This window comes from Sorex fumeus, unplaced genomic scaffold (genome assembly GCF_029834395.1).
Source record: "Sorex fumeus unplaced genomic scaffold, SorFum_2.1 ptg000070l, whole genome shotgun sequence".
NCBI classification, from domain to species: Eukaryota; Metazoa; Chordata; class Mammalia; order Eulipotyphla; family Soricidae; genus Sorex; species Sorex fumeus.
The window spans coordinates 13,310,789-13,315,321 of NW_026606127.1; the positions used below are offsets into that span (position 1 = coordinate 13,310,789).

Sequence of the window (4,533 nt, forward strand, 5' to 3'; positions counted from 1 at the left end):
GAAAGTAGACTATGGACTGAACATGTTTGCCACTCAATGCCTCTTTTGCAGACCACAACACCCAAAAGGAGAGAGAGAACACAGGGGATTGCGCTGCCACAGAGACAGGGGGGATGGGGGGATGGGGGTGGGAGGGAAATTATCCATGGTGGTGGAAAATGGGCACTGGTGGAGGGATGGGTATCTGATCATTGTATAATTGAAACCCAAGCACAAAAAATTGTAAATCTACAACTGTAAAAAAAAATAAAATAAAGGGAAAAAATTAAAAAAAAAAAGAAAAAAAGAAACAGTGACCAAAATACAAAGACAGTCTACAGAATGGGAAAGGATATTCACCGAATACACATCTGACAAGGGGTTGATAACAAGGATATACAAAATACTGGTGGAACTCCACAGGAAGAAAACATCCAACCCCATCAAAAAATGGGGCAATGAAATGAACAGAAACTTGCTCAAAGAAGAAATCCGAATGGCAAAAAAGTACATGAGAAAATGCTCTACATCATTAATCATCAGGGAGATGCAGATCAAAACCACAATGAGATACCATCTCACACCTCAGAGACTGGCCCACATTCAAAAGAACAAAAGCAACCGATGCTGGCGCGGATGTGGCGAGAAAGGGACACTCCTTCACTGTTGGTGGGAATGTCGACTAGTTCAGCCCTTTTGGAAAACAGTATGGACGATTCTCAAAAAATTAGAAATTGAGCTCCCATTTGACCCAGCAATACCACTCCTGGGAATATATCCCAGAGAGGCAAAAATGTGTAGTCGAAGTAACATCTGCACTTGTTTGTTCATTGCAGCACTCTTTACAATAGCCAGAAACTGGAAGAAACCTGAGTGCCCAAGAACAGATGACTGGTTAAAGAAACTTTGGTACATCTACACAATGGAGTACTATGTAGCTCTTAGAAAAGATGAAGTCATGAAATTTACATACAAGTGGTACAATATGGAAAGTATCATGCTAAGCGAAATGAGTCAGAAAGAGAGGGATAGACATAGAAAAATTGCATTCATCTGGGGGATATAAAGCAACAAAATATGAGATCAATACCTAAGAATAGCTGAGATCAACACCAGGAGGATTACTCCATAGCTTAGAGGCCAGCCGGATATTGTAGGGGAAAGGGTAGTTCAGATAGAGAAGGGAACACCAAATAAAGGGTGTTTGGAGGATCCTCCCAGGAGGGGAAATGCATGTTGAAAGTAGACTATGGACTGAACATGATTGCCACTCAATGCCTCTTTTGCAGACCACAACACCCAAAATTAGAGAGAGAACAAAGGGGAATGCCCTGCCACAGAGGCAGGGTGGGAGGTGGGATGGGGGGAAATGGGCACTGGTGGAGGGATGGGTATTTGATCATTCACTTAATCACTTAACTTCCCGTTAGTCGTCGATTTGCTCGAGCGGGCGCCAGTAACGTCTCCATTTGTCCCTGTCGCGTGCTAGTGTAGCCCAATGGCATCTCTTCGCTCCGGGAACATGGAGGGCCTCAAACCGATCGTTCATGACCTTGACAAAGAAGTCTGACCATCTGGTAGGTGGGCGGCCACGCGGTCTCTTGACATCCCGTGGAATCCAATCAGTAACAGCTCTAGTCCAACGGTCGTCTTTAAATCTCATTACGTGACCAGCCCATCTGATTTTCGACACCTTGGCAAATGAGACAGCGTCCCTGATCCTTGATCGTCGACGGATGTCAGAACTCCGGATTCGTTCTCTCATTTGGGTGAAACGTGATATTCCAAGCATAGCTCTTTCTATTCTTCTTTGGGAGACCTGAATGGCGTTCTCATCTTGTTTGCGTAGGGCCCAGGTCTCTGAGGCATATGTTAATGTAGGAAGAACAGTGGAATCAAAGAGATGTGCCCGGAGCCGGAGGTTCTTCGTCCTCTTAGCTATTTCTTCGACGTTCTTGAAGGCGTTCCAAGCCGCTCTCTTCCTCCTGCGCAGCTCGGGTGCCAGGTCATTTGTCATGTTGACCTCTCGACCTAGGTACACATAGCTGTTGCATTCGGAGATGGTCGTTCCATTGAGAGCGAATGGGGCGTCAGGAACAAGGCTGTTTCTCATAAACATCGTCTTCGTAAGATTCAGCTGTAGTCCTACCTTTCCACACTCACGGTCAAAGTCGGCCAGCATTTGTGCCGCTTGGCTGATGTTTGGTGTTATTAAAACAATGTCATCAGCAAAGCGGAGGTGGTGTAGTTGCCGACCATCTATCTTCACTCCCATTCCTTCCCATTCCAGTCGTCGCATGATGTTCTCGAGGGTGGCACTGAAGAGTTTTGGTGAAATGGTATCACCCTGCCGCACCCCTCTCTTGACATCAACGATCACTTCTTTGTAGAATGGTGAGATCCTGGTAGTGAATCCGCAATACAGCTCACGGAGGATCCTGATGTATTGGGCTTGAATGCCCTGATTGGCTAGGGCTTCAATGACCGCTTCCGTCTCAACAGAATCAAAGGCCTTCTTTAAATCAATGAACGTTAAGCAGAGCGGCATCTTGAACTCCCGAGAAACCTCAATGAGTTTGGTTATTGTGTGGATATGGTCGATGGTGCTGAATCCTTTGCGGAACCCTGCTTGCTCACATGGTTGTCCTTCATCTAGTGTTCTGCCAATCCTATTCAGGATGACTCGAGTGAACAACTTGTAGATGACAGACAATAGGCAGATCGGGCGATAGTTGCCAATGTCATGGATGTCTCCCTTCTTGAACAGTAGTACGGTCCTGCTGGTTTTCCATTGAGATGGAACCTTGCATTCAGACAGGTAGCGAGTGAAGAGCCGAGCCAGTGTATTGATGAGTACTGACGGCAGGTTCTTCAGGTGTTCAGGTCTGACCTTGTCTGGGCCGGGTGCTGTTTGCTTCTTTACTGACGAAATGGCGTGTCGGATTTCGGAAGGGAGAACGTTGGGAACGACATACCCATCCTGTGGAATTTGGTATGTCGGCAAGTGGACATGGCTATCGAAGAGATTTGAGTAGAAGTCATGGATAATCTTCTCCATTGCCGTTCTGGAGGATGTGATGGATCCATCAGGACGTCGGAGGGCAGTCATCTTGGTCTTATAGTTGGCGAAGGACAGGCGGGAGTTACGAATACTTTTCCCGGCTTCTGCCGCATCTACCAGTACTTCTGCTCTTCTCTCTTTGAGGTCTTCCTTGATCGCATCTCTGCACTGCTTTGATCATTGTATGACTGAAACCCAAGCACAAAGATTTGTAAATCTACAACTGTACCTCATGGTGCTTCACTAATAAAAAAAAATCCTGCTCGATTTGCTCGAGCGGGCCCAGTAACGTCTCCATTGGAGACTTTGTTGTTACTGTGTCTGGCATATCCAATACTCTCGGTAGCTTGCCGGGCTCTCCGAGAGGGGCGGAGGAATTGAACTCGGGTCGGCCATGTTGGCCGCTTGTAAGGCGAACGCCCTACCCGCTGTGCTAAAAAAAAAATCCTGATGTCTAAATAAACATTCCTGAAGAAAACGTTTGGTGTTATGGCTGTGCTCGTGGGGGGCAACTCACGACCTCAGTAGGGCATGAAGGACAAGCCGGTACTGCCCTCCTTCCCATGAAACTGCAGTTGCTCCGTCACCACCGGTTCATACCTGGCTTTCCAATAAGCTCTGAGGTGGCGGCCACCTTGCTGCCGGGAATGGGGTGGGGGGAGGCGGAAGGGAGTGACACCGTTTCCCTCCCGGGGAAGCATGGCACCGTAGTTTAATGTATAGTCCATTCACTTTTCTGCCGCAAGCTGCCGGGCTCTGGATTAAGTCCTTTTGCCTCTGGAGCTATGGCCGTGCCTGAGAGCCGCTCGTGGAGGGTCTCATATCATTTTCTCATTCTTCCTTTGGCATATCCTACACTGAGGATGTAGGGTTATTGATCACTTCACATAACAATACCATTAAGATGGATTGTTAAAAGTTGCTTTATTCTTTAACTCCCTACCCTGATCCAACTATTCTTAAGTTATCATTCTCATATAGTCTTTATGAATTCATACATGAACTCATTTGACTTTCTTTGCCCCTCAGGAAAAATGTTTAAATGCAGAGACAATACATTATTTTCAACAAGAAAATAACAAGCACAGAATTACTTCTAATAAGTTTCAAATGATAGGAACCCTAAGTATCACATTTATCCACCACATTATATTAGCTGGTTATGCATCTTAAAATTACACACTGTTCTTATCAATTACATCCTAATGAAACAAAAAAATGTATGGTGTACATCAAATTTGGTTCAATATGTTCTGAGTATGTGTGGAAAAGTTCATTTTTAGATATTTCTCTCCAGTATCTTGTAAACTGGATTTGAATCACTATTAATGTCAAACTCTAAACAACTATATTTTGTGTATTGACTCCTTTCCAACATAATAATAAGCAAATATTAGACAGATGGCAGGTGTCAGGATGGCCGAGCGGTCTAAGGCGCTGCGTTCAGGTCGCAGTCTCCCCTGGAGGTGTGGGTTCGAATCCCACTTCTGACA

The 4,533-nt window shown here is 45.6% G+C and overlaps 1 non-coding gene across 1 annotated transcript; it reads left to right on the forward strand.

Annotated features, from left to right (window-relative positions):
- The first annotated feature begins 4,450 nt into the window (after positions 1–4,450).
- Positions 4,451–4,533, forward strand: TRNAL-CAG (transfer RNA leucine (anticodon CAG)). Its single transcript has one exon. It is a non-coding gene; the product is annotated as a tRNA-Leu (tRNA).